This window comes from Schistocerca serialis, chromosome 2 (assembly GCF_023864345.2).
Source record: "Schistocerca serialis cubense isolate TAMUIC-IGC-003099 chromosome 2, iqSchSeri2.2, whole genome shotgun sequence".
In the NCBI taxonomy this organism is placed as follows: Eukaryota; Metazoa; Arthropoda; class Insecta; order Orthoptera; family Acrididae; genus Schistocerca; species Schistocerca serialis.
In genome coordinates, this window is record NC_064639.1 from 222482569 (window position 1) to 222499540 (window position 16972).

The 16972-nt window shown below is 47.4% G+C and overlaps 1 non-coding gene across 1 annotated transcript; it reads left to right on the plus strand.

Annotated features, from left to right (window-relative positions):
* Nucleotides 1-998: 998 nt before the first annotated feature.
* Nucleotides 999-1071, plus strand: Trnaa-cgc (transfer RNA alanine (anticodon CGC)). The gene has a single exon. It is a non-coding gene; the product is annotated as a tRNA-Ala (tRNA).
* The last annotated feature ends 15901 nt before the right edge of the window (nt 1072-16972 follow it).

The window sequence follows — 16972 nt, forward strand, 5'->3', positions numbered from 1 at the left end:
ACAGGAGGAAAGGGAAAGAAAATTAAGGAAGAAACATTTATAGCTTTAAGCTGGGTACACTAAATTTTTTTCATAAGTCGTTAATAGTAACAACAGTACAGCATGTAACTGGGCGGGGTACCTCTTCATCTTTGCTGTCTGTTTCAAATATGTTTGTGATGAATCCTTCTTTAAACTTGACAGGGATCTCCTCACCACTAAGAGAGAGTTTAAAAAGCTTTGCAAGGTGTTGAAATAACAATTTTGGCCCGGCCTTCAACAATTCCGTATGTACAAGTCCAAGTCCTGGTACTCTGCCATTTTTCAATTGTTTAATCGTATCCTACGCTTTCGCTGTTGTTGTCTACTGGATTTATGTGTCACATTCGCTGCCTGCAAAGGAGCAAATATCCTGAAATTCGGATCGATCTCCTTTAAACAATACTTCATTGTATGTCTTCCATCTATCTAGGCGTATTAGCTGTAGATTTATATTACTTCTGTCATTTGTTCTTGGATGATTTATCACCTTCCATGCTTCTCTGGACTTTGAATTTCCTATGTAGTTATTAATTTATTCACATTTTAAGTCCCACATAGCATTTTTTCTCTAATTACTGCTTTCTTTGCCTCTCCTCGCAGACTTACATACCTACTTCTCTCATCAGTGCTACTGCTCATAAGCTATCTGTTATATTCCTCCGTTTTCTCCTTCACCTTTGCGGCAATACCATCCTCCCGCCAATCACTTTTAAATTTGCCACATGTGTTCTCTACTGCTCCTAGACTTTCAAAGGCAGCTTTATTAATAGTTCTCACAGTTGCCTTGTACGCTGACGTAGCTTCCCACTCAATCTAAGCTTAGCTTCCCACTCAATCTAAGCTTGTAGAGGAGGCAACAGAAGGATCCTGCAGTAAACTTAACTTATATATGCTACGGTTGGTCCAGCTTCTCTCCATTCTCATTACAATTGTTTAGGCACCAACTAGTTTTTGAAAGGGAAACCAAACTGCAACCGGGCGAGGTGGCGCAGTGGTTAGCACACTGGACTCGCATTCGGGAGGACGACGGTTCAATCCCGTCTCCAGCCATCCTGATTTAGGTTTTCCGTGATTTCCCTAAATCGTTTCAGGCAAATGCCGGGATGATTCCTTTGAAAGGGCACGGCCGATTTCCTTCCCCATCCTTCCCTAACGCGAGCTTGCGCTCCGTCTCTAATGACCTCGTTGTCGACGGGACGTTAAACACCACTAACCTAACCTAACCTAACCAAACTGCACATCGAAGTAGTAAATGGTCAGATCCACATTTCGCTTCCGTGTAGACTCTGGAATCCTCCACTTTTGTCCGATTGCTTTCTTTCTCGATAGCATAATCAGTTACAGATTGTAACTTCCTTGTAGGCGTATTTATGGAGCTTTTTATGTTGAAAAAAAAAACCATTTCATATCTTAAGACTGTACTATCCACGCCGGCCGGAGTGGCCGAGCGGTTCTAGGCGCTACAGTCTGGAAGTGCGTGACCGTGTGGTGCGTGGGTTTGATCTGATATTCTGTGGCTCCTGCAAGATGCAATTTCCACCCCAACACTACTGCAGAAGTCAGACAGACACTCCTAACGTTCTAAAGAGAAATGCCTGAAAAACTTTCAGCAATAAATATATTCTGGAGTTGTCCGCTGTAAGGAAATGACACAAAAATTCACAAACTTTCTTACGTAACTAGTGGGATACTTGGGTACTGGAGTAGTGCTAGTTAGTGTAAGAAAAACATGAAACTAATGAAAATTATTATTTATTTTGCAAAAATTCTGAGAAATCACAATAGCACTTTTAGTTATGAATTCAACAAGTTATATCCTGGTTATTTTCGGAATGTGAAGTTACCTCTCAAGGATAGGATTCGCTAATGAAATTTTTATACAAAGTTTAAGATTTGTATTGACTTGGCAAAAAGGCTGAGGGGCGCGCCTACTCAAGTTGAATAATTATCCTTTAGAATGTTGCTAGGTACAGTCGAGGCTGTCGCGTGTGAAATGCAGTGAAGTGTACTGTTGTGGAGGAAATATGGGGCTCGGAATAGCTGTAGCGCACAATACTGTAAGCTGCGATGACTGCTGTCTGCTCCGCTCGCTGCTGACAAATAAGATAACTCTCGTTCTATCTGGATTGACCTTCGCCAATCAAACTCTCCCTACGCCTTGATGAAGTCAAGGATTCCTATTCGCCCCTAATCTAACTATTGGCGTGGTAAACCGGTCAGATAACCAGTCCACCGCGATGCCACTCAAAAATTCGCTCGCAGGCGTTTAACTATAACACCGCATAATAACTGCGTCAACCAACACAGTGAACAACACGGTGCTTCAGGTTGGATCCCTGAAAGTGTAATTAGCTGATGTATCGCTTATCCCTGAAAGTGCAATCATTTATACGAGTGCGTTACCGTGTCGTATCGTTGTTGCTAATGTATCGCCCAAGAACGCCTCTATATCCACTGCCTCGGCGGCTGTAGCTGATGCATCGCTTATCCCTGAAAGTGTAAACATTTATACGAGTGCGTTACCGTGTCGTATCGTTGTAGCTAATGTATCGCCCAACAACGCCACTATATCCACTGCCTCGGCGCTGGCCTCATAGTAGTTATTACCCCTGGATAGCTGGGAAGCCCTTGGTGCGCGCAGCCCCCTCGTGCAGGGCCCCCGGCCATGTCAGGCGGACCCACGCCCACAATGGAGAAACTCGCGGAGGACCCCTCGCGACCCTCCGACCACCGCACCGCCGCCCTTCGGGGAGAACCGCGTCGGGAACGCCGCTCGTCCCGGCCTCCCGTCGCGCATAATGCTCCGCCTACCCCGCAACGGGCGAAGGATCGCTTGAATCGCGCCAACCGCCACAAATCGCCGGTGGACACCACCAGCACTGAAACCGATCATCATGAAGACTGTCCACCGTCGCGTGTCTGGGTCCGTTCATCCGCGGCGTCGTATATCCACTGTTTCGGTGTTGGTTTCATAGTAGTTATTACCCCAGGGTAGCTGGGAAGTTTTTGGTGTGCGCAGTCCTCTCGTGCAGGGCCCCTGGCCATGTCAGGTGGATCCACGTCCACAATGGAGAAACTCGCGGAGGGCCCTTCGCGACCCTCCGACTCTTGCACCGCCGCCCCTCGGGGAGAACCGCGTCGGGAACGCCGCTCGTCCCGGCCCCCCGTCGCGCATAATGCTCTGCCTACCTCGCAACGGGCGAAGGATCGCTTGAATCGCGCCAACCGCCACAAATCGCCGGTGGACACCACCAGCACTGAAACCGATCATCATGAAGACTGTCCACCGTCGCGTGTCAGGGTCCGTTCATCCGCGGCGTCGTCGCCGTCGTCGTCCGACGATTCACCTGACCGCCTAGTAATTGATCTTTCTCGCAGTGAGGCGGCGAACACATCGGCTCTGTCTGACCACCACCCGGCTGTACCTACACCTCTTTCTACGCCGTCCCGCCACCGTGGCGAGTCTTCTGGACACCCTGACCCAGTCGGAGAGTCCCCTGGCCGTCGCTCCAGACGACCCTCCGCCCACGCGGGCTGTGGTGGCAGCGGATCGTGTTCCGATACCCCCCTGCCGGGGGACGCCGCACCGGATGGTCCTGTGGATGAGGAAATGACTCATGCTCCCGACCCTCCTTCTCAAGAGATCCCATCAAGCCCTCTGAAGAAAGAGAGGATACCCCCCATTGTGGTATATAATGTCACTAATTACACGAAACTGAACACTGAGTTCCAGCGGCTCATTGTCGGCCAATTAAGAGCTGTTTACCAAAAAGATCATGTGAAATACCTGCTTGACAGTAGGGACGACTATCTTATCATTCTCGATTTCGTAAAATCAAAGGCGATGCCTTACTTTACCCACCAGACGTCGGATAATCGCCGCACCAAAATCGTCATCAAGGACTTGCCACCAGAGGTTACGGCAGAGGAGGTCAAGGAGGAACTGCTTCGACTCGATTTCGAAGATCCTTTGGTCCACCAGTATAGCAAGAGGAATCCTGAGACCAGGGCATTGATCCCCTGCCCTTCCCACGTCGTCTCCCTTTTCCGGAGGGAGCACATAGAGCGGATTTACCAAATCCGGTATCTTCTGTACACGAAAGTCCGGATTGAATCGTACGAGGGCCGCAACGGGCCAGCCATCTGTCGCAAATGCCAACGTTTACGACATACTGGGAATTACTGCTCCCTGCCGTTGCGGTGTGTTAAGTGTGCTGGCCCACATTTAGTGGAGAACTGCACACTCCCTGCTTTGGAGAAACCTACCTGTGCCAGATGTTTGGGAACGACGCACGATCCCCACCACATGGCATCCTGGAGAGGGTGCCCTCTTTACCAGAAGGCACTGAAGTCTTCTCGTCCACCCAAAAAGAAACCAAGAACAAATCGACCTCCCCACCGCTAAGGGACATGACCAACTACCCTGTTTTGCGGGGTCAGCCAGGTGCACTGTCCTCAGCAGCCACTCTGGTACCAGCCACTCAGGCACCAGATGGTTCGGTGGCTCCTGTGCCCCTTCCTGCCCAGACTCCCACAACGTCCTTTGCTGCTGCAGCCCGGTCTCCTCCTCATTGTCTGTCTTCCGTGACGGCTCCCACTGCTCACCAACTACAGGAGCCAGCTGCAGCTTCCTCCAGTCCATCTGTGGCTCTATCTCAGCCTTCTGCCCCTACCCCCACTCTGCCTACTACTACACCTGCTCCTGCGGGCCGTAGGGGCAAGCAGACCACCCGGGACCCTGCCCCAGTGGTGGAGACTGATGCGTCCTTTCGGGCGGACATGCGTGAAATCCTCCAGGTCATCTCCTTTTTCACGAAACCCCACATCCAGGCTGTTATTCGTGACACTGCACAAAAAATCCGTCAGTCGGAGGACGGGCTCTCCAAGGTCATCGCCCTAGTGGAGGGGCTTAGTCAAATATTGTTGTAATGGCGAATGGACCTCCACACCACCACCAGCCCCCTCGAGATCTTGTCACTTGCATTTTTAATGCCAATGGCATAAAACGTATGAAGACAGAATTGAACACCTTCCTCCATGACTATCGTGTGGATGTTTTACTGGTCACAGAAACACACCTCAAACCGGCAGACGATTTCCGCCTTCGCAACATGGTGTGTTACCGCTCTGACCGCCTCGACCGCCGTGGTGGAGGCACAGCTGTATCCCTCAACAAAGCTCTTGTCCATACCCAAGAGACTCTCCAGCCAATGGAACACATAGAGGCCACAGCAGTTACCATCTCCACACGCCTTGGTGCCATTACCTTTGCAGCAGCGTATTTGAGCCCAAACAGGCCACTGCTGGAAGCAGACCTCCGCACATTGTCATCCTTTGACAGGCTCATCATTGGGGCAGATCTCAATGCCAAGCACCCAGCTTGGCATTCTCGTGTGTCTAACCCCAAAGGCCGGCTCCTCCTTGACCTGGAGGATACTTTAGCACTATCAGTCTATGGCCCCCACGAACCTACCCATATCCCAGTCCGTACTAACTGCCAGCCAGACGTTCTGGATGTGGCCATCTTCAAAAACATCACCGCTCAGTTTTCGCTGGAAGTTCTCCACGAACTGGCCTCTGACCATGAGCCAGTACTCTTGCACCTCACCAATGCTGCCCTTTCATTTGATGCTCGTTCCACTGCGACCCTCACCAACTGGGACAAGTTTACCAGGGTACTTAATAACACCACTCGACACGACCTCGATTTGACAACACCGGCCAATATAGTCCGTGCTGTGGATTACCTTACTGCCAAAATACAGAAAGCAGTGAAACTCTCCACCTCCACTGCACCTCGAAATTTAACACCCCTGGACGACTTGCCCCCTCTGTTATGAGAGCTGAAGGTGCAAAAGAACCGCTACCGCCGGAGGTGGAAGCAGTTTCGTGACCCCCAGGACAAACGCCAAATGAGACGCCTCCAACGCGAATTCAGCCACCGGCTCGCCGAATGGAGGTCTGAACAGCGGGAGGACAGGATGTCCACTTTCCTACTCCACCAAAAATCTGACTGGGCTGTCATTCGCACCCTGCGGCGTTCTAAGCCAGCGACTGCCCATCCTATTCGCACAGCAGCGGGCTTGTCATATGATACCCTGCAAATTGTGGAAATGCTGGCAGATGCGTTCGAGGCCCAAAACCGCCCTCTGGTCCAGGACCTTTCTCCGAACGAACTACAGGAAGAACATGAAGTCCTGACAGCTGTTGCTGCTTTCCGCAACCGCCCACCCCAGTCTGCTCCCCTTCTTACGTCCATGGCAGAAATTCAGCGCATCCTTCGACGGAAACGTGGCCGGTCTGCCCCTGGATTGGACGGAATTTTAAATGAACATCTTTGCCACCTTCCCCGCACACCACTCATCTTGTTCACCAAGATTTTAAACTGTTGTCTCACATCTGGCCTTTTCCCCCCTCAGTGGAAACAAGCCAAGCTGATTGCGATCCCCAAGAGGTTAAAAGACCCTACAGTCCCCACCAACAACAGGGCCATCAGCCTCCTAAACACTATGGCGAAGGTCCTTGAATCTGTGATCCTTCACCGACTTTCCCAACCTCTTGCAGCAGCTGGGACGATCCGTCCTGAACAGTTTGGATTCTCTTCGCACCTCTCTGCTGAACTTCAGGTCCTACGGATCACTGAACACATCAGCAAAGGCTTCAACACTGCCAAGTCGACAGCTGCCGTTTTTCTGGACTTGCAAAACGCCTACTATAAGATCTGGCAAGACAACCTCGTACACAAGATGCTGACACAGACCCCTATACCGGATATTTATGTCAAGATCGTGGATGACTTCCTCCGTGGTAGGACTTTCCTAGTGGCTCAACGGGGAATGCATTCTGGCATTCGCCAGTTGTCCGCAGGCACTCCGCAAGGATCGGTGCTATCTCCCATCCTATTTAATATCTATGTCAATGATATGCCGGTCATCCCCGAGTGCCACCTTGCACAATACGTTGACGACACAGCGCTATACACCACTGGCCGCATTACTGACGCCGTCGTCGCCCACCTCCAGCGACAGGTGGACGCCACTATCACCTGGTGCCGGACAAACAAAATAGCTCTCAATGCCGCCAAAACTATGGCAGTTTACTTTACGAAACGGCGCCCAGTCCTCAGCCGCAATATCTCGATTGCAGGTGTGCAGGTGCCCTGGTCCCTGACAACCACCTATCTCGGGGTCCAGATGGACCACAAGTTGCTCTTCCACTGTCATGCGGAGTATGTCACCAACAAGGGGCAAAAGCTAACCAGGGCTTTGTACCCGCTCTTTCGCAGTAGGGAACTTAACCTGCATACCAAGCTCCGCATTTACCGAACAGTTATCCTGCCTGCCCTCACGTATGGATCTGCTGCATGGGCCACGATTAGTGTCACCAGGATGCGGACATTGCAGCGCCTGCAGAACAAGGTGCTCAGGTGGAGCATGCACGCCCCGCCACTCACGAGAATTGTCACTCTCCACGAGGAAGCGGATATCGTCCCCCTAAAGATGACCATACGCAACAACGCGTGGCGGCTCTATGAGAAAGTGGATGCCTTGCAGGACACTGTCCATGGGTTACGCCACGTTGGGACCACACTTCCACGCCGCTGGCATCGACATCCAGTTCCCCTAACCATCCTAGAGGAAACGGATTCCGACCATGGCTGATAGGTCTGGCACGCCCACCACGGACGCATCCTTTGGTGGGACTAGCCCATTCTACGTCCAATACTTTCCAATCATACCTGCCCATGTTAGGCTAAATTTTTCTGCCTGACTCATGTAGTACTGTCACCGTCAGAGGGTGGTACGGGACTACAAGTCCCACCGCCACACCTCCAAAGTGAATTGCAGTGACGCAGTCACTGCCCTGTGGAAATTTACTGCCTCACCAACACAGTTACACCGCAATAGACCGGTGATGCTGTATCGTAACATACGACAAAAAGAAAAAAAAAAAAAAAAAAAAAAAAAAACGTGAACAAAGCTTAATCGCAAGGACTGAATATAGAGTCGCACTTCGATTCGCTCTAGACAGAGGTGCTCTCCCAGTGAAGTACTGAGGAGAGACTTGTTCCTCACTCCAAGAGCGACAACGGAACGGCGCCCCTCCACGCCAGACGTGAAGGGGTATATATTTTGGTCTCTTCCATTACTCCTTCAGCTAAAGGCGTCAGAAATATCGTCTGCCAATCAGCATTGCTCTTCTAAAACGGGAGAATGAGGTTTCATTTAAGGCAACCAATCCGGAAATCTGTAGTATAGGCGTTTGGCGTTTGCTGTCTCCGTGTGAAAATCTCTGAAACTGTGTGCTATGTGTAAAAAATGCGTAGGTTGGATGCTCTCACACAATGTAGCGGAATTTGCTTTTAAGCTGAACACGGGGTCGTTCCCCCTTTCACTCGGGCACACGCTGTCTGCTCCACGGGCGGCCAAGGTTGACTCGTCCTCTAAAGGGACTGGCCTCCCAGTGTGTGGCCTGCTTCTCTCAGCTCCTGTGACCGTCGTGTCTGGAATGTATGTGTGTACGCCAGCCTCGAGTATTTCAACCCCGGTGCGCACTTGTTATTTGCATATTGTTTACATGAATTCATACAACATTGACTTTATCTTATCGAGTTCGGGTTCGAATGAAGCGTCTTGGTGTGCGAAATATGATTGTGAGGGCGGAATATGTAATCAATGAAGGTCAGGAGACCACGACGTCTTACAACCGCTACGGTCGCAGGTACGAATCCTGCCTCGGGCCTGGATGTGTGTGATGTCCTTAGGTTAGTTAGGTTTAAGTAGTTCTAAGCTCTAGGGGACTGATGACCTCAGAAGTTAAGTCCCATAGTGCTCAGAGCCTTTTTTTTTTTTGTACTGTCCACACATCTCTACCAGATAAGTAAAATATTTTGATTTTTATTATTTCTTCCCCGTTTTATGTAAATAGTGTAAGAATTGTTGTTTGACGTTTAGCTTTGTTGCATGCTGAGTGAGATGGACTATTACAGCTCTTGCGCACCTCTAGACATGGTGCCCCAGATGGCTCCTTGGTCTTTAAACCAGCCTTGCACCTTTTGAAGTGGAGAATGTGAAACGCCTTTCTTTCTTGCGTTATCGTCATCTCAGCTAGACTCAAACTGTGCTGTGAACTAACTACTTGCATCAGGTACAGCCCTACGTGCAGCTGCATGAACTGGCAACTTCAGCTGTGTGAGGTAAACTTTTAGTTGCGATTCGTAATTGAACATCCACCCCAAATTTCTACCTTTATTGGTGTAGATCGTGAAATCGGATCACTCTGTTTGAAGCATACTGTATTTTTCATGACGAATAAATCGTATCCAGTCGTACTTGACAAATCACTTGACAAATCCTTTATTTAAATAAAATCGTACATACAGCCCGTTCTTCAGGATATAAATGTCGTCTTCAGGCGCTTGACTGAGTACGAGAAAGTCGTGCCAGTCAAATAAAAAATCCAGAAAATTTGTCAAGTAGCATGCGAGATTCATAGGGTGAGGCATGGTACTAGATACATCTCGCATGATACTTGATAAACCATCTGGATCTTTTACATGACTAGCACGACTTTCTCGTACACAATCAAGTGCATGAATATGGGATTTTCATCTTGAAACCCGTGTCGTGTGTTTGATTTTATCCAAAATAAAGGATTTGGCAAGTACAACTGGAGCGTATTTATTCGTTATTAAAAATTTTAGCAACAGTTGTGGACGTCCCGCGAAGAGTATATTATACGTTGTATGCTGTTTACTAGACTATACTGAAGGCGGTTCGAGAGTCAAGAAACATTCTCCTTGAATGCACTACTTCTCCCATCTCACATTATAATAAGTAAGAAACTTGAAACCGAATAGAAGAGGAATAAAATTACTTTTCATACATTTCATAAATTAATGGAATAGGAGAAAAAAATAATACTCGTGTCGGACAACCTTTGTCAAATACGTCGAGATATGTCGCAGGGTGTAAGTAAGATGCACACTTTGACAGATAGTGTATGTACGCGTGCAGCTCGACTACAGAGGTTTTTCAGTGGTTGCTCTGTAGTGATGTGTCAGCTAAAAACCTGCCCTCCCTCATCCATCTTCGTTTTACTATATGACAGTTCCACTGGAACGTTTCTGCTGCCTCATCCATTAAAGGGGAGGTCGTGACTTTACTGGCCTCGAAAAGTTTGTCGGTGTCGAATATACGTGAACAGTAACATGTAAATCCTAGTCATCTTCCAATGCCTGATTAGCATCTTCCCTAATTACAACGCCATTAGTACCAATTTCTATGTCAGTCACAACGGTACTGCAGTTGAACAGTGGCAATACACCTGTTTTTCTTCCTGAAGCAATTTTTGCGCATAGTATTGAGCATCACGGTTTTTATCTTGCTGTTTTCTGTTTTAGTTCTTGTTTCGTCCACAAGTGTGTGGACATTGATTTCTGCGCCAGTTACAGACTTCACACATGACCAGATGTTGTTGAGGTTCCGGAACGGGACATGTAGTAAGATTTTAGTAGAGTAGTTATTGAAGACTACGTGTACCGCCTTATTGGCAAAAAAATTGCTCTGAGCACTATGGGATTTAACTTCTGAGGTCATCAGTCCCCTAGAACTTAGAACTACTTAAACATAACTAACCTAAGGACATCACACACATCCATGCCCGAGGCAGGATTCGAACCTACGACCGCAGCGGTCGCACGGTTCCAGACTGTAGCGCCTAGAACCGCTCGGCCACTCCAGCCGGCCCTTATTGGCAGCCAAGTACGTTTTAATAAAAGAGAACATAGTCAGTAGTAGGCTATGATGTAGACGACCTTTACTTAAATCGTGCTGTTAGCTAATTCCGATGACTAAATCATTTTCAAACACGTGTGTACTATTATGTATTACATGCCGTAACTGTCAAATTGTTTTTCACTCTTGTTTACAATTTTTGTACTCAATGCGTAATAGTACACATGTGCTTGAAAATGACATGTCGTCCAAATTAGCTGATAGCATTATTTAAATAAATACCGTCTACATTACAGCCTATTATGAACCATGTTTTGTTCTATTAAGAATTTTGAGGCTGTAGATCCCTACAAAAATAAAATTTTAAAAGTGTTTTAGTTAACATCTCCCTATCTGTAGGGTAATACCTTGTTTTGTACCCACTGTACTGTAGGTACTGTTTCTTAAGAAGCCTCCTGATATTGCCCGTATACCAAGGGGAGTCTACCCATCTTAAATTATTTACGCTGGGAGCATATTCTTTTGAAGCTCGAGCAAGCACTATTTTGTATTTGAGCCACAGTTTCTACATATTTACTGCCTGAATTTAAGCATTCTAGCTCCTGCTGAAGAAATAAAACAAACTTCATAGATTGATACCACCGTGGCTGCCATTTCACAGCTGGCAACGGAAACGCACGTTTCCGGCACACGCCTATTGCGGCCGCGCGGCTACCCAGCGAATCCAATGATCCACTGAGCAGGACCCTCTGTCGCCACGATATGTAGTAGAATAGCCAGCAGCAGCTACACAGCCCATGCTCAATCGCAGTCTTCGACAGCATTCACTAGTTCGCTCAGGCATTAGTACTAGGAGTCGCACAGTGTACGATGCTCTTATTTAGCTTCATATAATAGCTGGAGTTTATTGCTGTTTGTTCTTTTGTATATTTTCTTCCAGCGTTTGGAGAAAGCTATAACTCAAATAAAACTTCTGTTTAAGGTATTTACGTGTTCTCTAATCTCCAGCTTCCCGCCGACGACAGCTGCTGCACCGCTCTGTAGTCCACCTGTCCTTACCGATGTGTAGAAAGTAGTAGACAACAGTTTACACTTTATTGAATAAGTAACTCTCTCTGATTATTTTTGTGCCCCATTATATTCCGATTCTCATTTTTGCTACAACAGCATTTTGATCACTAATCCCCATTTATGTACACTGGACTCGCATTCGGGAGGACGACGATTCGATCCCACGTCCGGCCATCCTGATTTAGGTTTTCTGTGATTTCCCTAAATCGCTCCAGGCAAATGCCGGGATGCTTCCTTTGAAAGGGCACTGCCGACTTCCTTCCCCGTCCTTCCCTAATCCGATGAGATCGATGACCTCGCTGTCTGGTCTCCTCCCCTAAAACAACCCAACCCATTTATGTGTACCTCCTCAAAGAGGTCCATTCAGTATACTGCCAATAAACCTAGTATATTTCCATTTGTTCAAGGTATTTTTCAGAGGAAACTTTTATAATTCTTTCATAGAAAGTTTTCTCTCATCCATCACTAAAGGAGCGCTTTTCAGAATCAAGTGTAGGTCAGTTAAGATCTGCAACTATTATACTATGACATAGAAATATCCGCACTAGGAAACGTAGGTTTTTTGTGAAGTTATCTGTTACTTGTGAATCTAGTCATCAATGTAATTATCCAACATAATTTTTGTCAAAAACACTGAGTGGCATGTTGTAAAAAATTCCAGGAGGCAGAAACTGACTCTGACTTTTGGAGAGGAAGTTTGCAAGCTGCAAGTGATTTGTGTCATATCTTACTGAGTCTCGACTGTGGGTGGAAGTCGACTTTGTGCCTACTTGCAGGTCCCAAATTATTAGGAAACCGAGAAAAGTGGTCAGGGCGTTCAGCACTAATAACAATGGTTAAAAATTAACAATGGAATGCATCCCATCACCATTCACTTAGTGCTGAGAGGAGTCTTCATTGATGTTCCTATCTACCAGGGAGACATTGACAGAAACTCAATTAATGAATGTAGGGATCAGAACATTAAATTAAAAAATGTCTTCAACGCCATCAGCACTGTTAATAAAAGCATTGAATGCACCTGGGAACCTTAGAGAGTTGAAACCATGAGACAGCGATCCAAGTGCCACAGTGGGGTGCTTGTGGGCACTTCTTACCATACGCCTGGAGACATGGATAACCGCAACATAGTAGGCATGCCTAGTTCAAATGGTTCGAATGGCTCTGAGCACTATGGGACTTAACTTCTGAGGTCATCAGTCCCCCAGAACTTACAACTACTTAAACCTAATTAACCTAAGGACATCACACACATCCATGCCCGAGGCAGGATTCGAACCTGCGACCGTAGCGGTCGCGCGGTTCCAGACTGTAGCGCCTAGAACCGCTCGGTCACCCCGGCCGGCAATGCCTATTGAAAACAGTGACATCTATATAGGAGTGAATTAGTATTTCTTGCGAAAGGTGTCAAGTGCCAAGAGCAAAGTGTGTTTGAATTAAGGTGCCAATTCAAAGATCATTTGGTCCGCCAACCCGCCCACGAACCACAGTTGCGACACGTCTGACTGCATGTGGACACTCGCAATCGTTTGGAGACCCTACCTGACTGTACTGATGGAGCGTGACCTGGCAGGTACTGGTACAGCTAAGCAGGTAGAGGCCTCCCCACGGAATAAACAGACACAGTCCATGGACCAAACTATGAGACCATCGTCCACACTAAGTTGAGGGGTCGGGGCTGACCCGCTCGGCTACTGGGTCGGCTGATCAGCCTGCCCGTGAGGGGAGGGGGGGGGGCTTTAAGGTGCCTATTCACAGTCAGTTGGCTGACCCACTAGCGAACCATAGCCATGATCGTTCTGACTGTGTATGGATACCAGCAGCTCCTTGGTGTACTCTGTCTCCAGACAGTGACAGAATGTGGGCTGTCAGGTAGCAGTTGGGGCAAGCAGGTGGGGCTCAGCATTGGAACTGATGCACCTGAACCACAGACTTGACTACAAGCCCATCACCCATGAATGGGAAAGCGGGTCAGGGCTGATCTGCTCAGTGAGGCTGGGGTAGCTGTATTTTGGAGTTTTGTGAGACTGAAGTGGCCACTCTACAGTGAGCTTCTGAAGAAGAGAAAAGCCCAATACGCGTTTAAGAGCATTGGCCAATGACTACCAGCTAGGACTTGGTGAATAGGCAAGATTTTCTGTTCGCAGAGGTTTCATATCCTGCCTTGGCTTCAACTATCGAAACGCAGTCGTCCTCAAGGAGGAAGAAAGGATCTGTTTCAATCTTTGTTTCAAATTAACGATTGACCACATAATTAGATCATAAACGATGGCATCTGAAATCATATTGTGGAGTACTGTTCTTCAATAGCTTGGGAATGTGACTATTATGTTCTCCCTTTTTGTTTTTTAATAAGGGGTTATTTCGAATTTAAAGTTCAGGGCAACTTGAAATACAATAGATAACGTAATAATAAGCTTAACGATGAGTTAGTGATGAAGAATGGGTGTGGTATCTGCATGATATTTATTATTACTTATTTGGGATATCGGTCTTACTTAGGATCCTCATACAAACGCACATGTACACTATGTGATCAAAAGTATCCGGAACCCCAGGAACATACGTTTTTCATATTAGGTGCATTCTGCTGTCCCCTACTGCCAGGTACTCCATATCAGCGACCTCAGTAGTCATTAGACATCGTTAGAGAGCAGAATGGGGCGCTCCGCGGCACTCACGGACTTCGAATGTGGTCAGGTGATTGGGTGTCACTTGTGTGATACGTCTTTACGTGACATTCCACACACCTAAACAACCATAGGCCCACTGTTTCCGATGTGATAGTGAAGTGCAAACGTTAAGGGACACGTACAGCACAAAAGCGGTCAGGCGGACCGCATCTGTTGACTGACAGAGAGCGCCGACAGTTGAAGAGGGCCATAAAGTGTAATAGGCAGACATCTATCCAGACCATCATACAGGAATTCCACACCGCATTACGATCCACTGCAAGCACTATAACAGTTAGGCGGGAGGTGATAAAACTTGGATTTCATGGTCGAGCTGCTGCTCATAAGCCTCACATCACGCCGGTAAATGCTAAACGAGGCCTCGCTTGATGTAATAAGCGTAAACATTGGACGATTGAGCAGTGTAAAAACGTTGTGTGGAGTGACGAATCACGGTACACAATGTGGCGATCCGATGGCAGGGTGTGGGTATGGCGAATGACTGGTGAAAGTCATCTGCCATCCTGTATAGTGTCAACAGTAAAATTCGGAGGCGGTGGTGTTATGGTGTGGTAGTGTTTTTCATGGGATGGGCTTGCATCCCTTTTTGTTTTGCGTGACACAATCACAGCACAGGCCTACACTGAAGTTTTAAGCGCGTTCTTGCTTCCCAATGTTGAAGAGCATTTCGGGGATGGCGATTGCATCTTTCAACACGACCGAGCACCTGTTCATAATGCACGACCTGTGGCGGAGTGCTTATACGACAAATACATCCTTGTGATGGACGGGCCTGCACAGAGTCCTGACCTGAATCCTATAGAACGCATTTTGGATGTTATGGAATGCCGACTTCGTGCCAGGCCTCGCCGACCGACATCGATACGTCTCCTCGTTGCAGCACTCCGAGAAGTTTGGGCTGCCATCCTCCAAGAAACCTTCCAGCTCGTGATTGAACGTATGCCTGGGAGAGTGGAAGCTGTAATCAAGGCTAAGAGTGGGCCAATACCATATTGAATTCCAGCATTACCAATGGAGGGCACCACGAACTTGTAAGTAATTTTCAGACAAGTATCCGGATACTTTTGATCACATAGTGTACATGTCCTGACACATTGCGAGCCAGGCTAGGGTCATTAGGTTAAAGCTTAAGCTTGTCTTGAAGATCTCACTGCTGTGAGTTTCTGGTTTCGGCCAACTCTTGCTGCCAGTTATACGAAACCATTAACGCCTCAATAGCGCTCCAGTCTGTTGCATTTTTTTGCAAATGCTTCTGCAATTTGTCTCTAATGTCTTGATATTCTCAACTATTTGGGAATTTTCCTTGGTTTATTTTGATCATTTTGGAGCACTCTGCAGAAATGGTTATTCTGACTGGATGCACAGTCGCCTGTTTTATAAAAAAACCTTCTGTGCTTTCCACATACAGCTACAGTAGTAGCCGTCTCTTGATGCGCAGTACAGCCTTGATATATTTACGGATACACTACAGCCCTCAGCCATGTGGCGGAAGTCTACGACGCTGCAGCCCAGGTTGTCAAAGGAACGCCAAATTCACACCTTCCAACTGTCTTAGCGTCCGCCTCGATAGCTCAGTGGTCAGTGTAGCGGAAAGCAGTGCAAAGGGACCTGGATTCGATTCCTGGCTGGGTCGGGGATTTTTCTCCGTTCAGGGACTGGATGTTGTGTTGTCTTCGTCATTATCACATCATCCCTATCGACGCGCAAGTCGCCGAAGTGGCGTCAACTAAAAATTTTTGCACCAGGCAACCGGCCTACCCGACGGGAGGCTCTCGCCACACGACATTTTTTATTGCCTCGGCCATAGGTTCATGGTACTCTCCATCGGTGGTCAGAGGAAAACGTCCACACCTAGAGATACATACATGAGGTTCTGCCACTATTTTTGCAGATTTTCATGGCTGCAGTTGGTACGGAATTTTTTTCATAGACGTTAATGTCCGTTCATAGTGAGCTCCTCTGGTGAACGAACTTTTAGCTATTGAAAAGAATACCTACACGAACTGACCTCACAGTGTCTTCTGATCTGAGCGTTTTATTGAACGCTTTACACCCATCGTAAGCAGTGCATACGAACTTTTTCGAGTGAAACGCGTTTTAGGCAAATTGATAAGGGCGAATAAAATGGTGAACCTTACTATTGGCTCGAAGTTGCTGAGAAATTGAGAAAACGAACTCTATTTCAGAATTTCAATTGAGGATATCGGGTAAATTTAGTACCATTAAAAAGAACTCTGGACATTATTTTTGTCTAATTTATTTTTTTCCTTTTTTGCATTTTGTGCCGCTCCGGTGACATCATCAAACTACCATGACTGCAATATCAACGAGTCACAATTGAAATAGGTGAACTCATATAAGCATCTGGGTGTTACACTGTGTAGAGTCATCAAATTGGACGATTACAAAGCCTCAGTCGTGGGTAAAGCAGGTATCAGACTTGGTAGAATA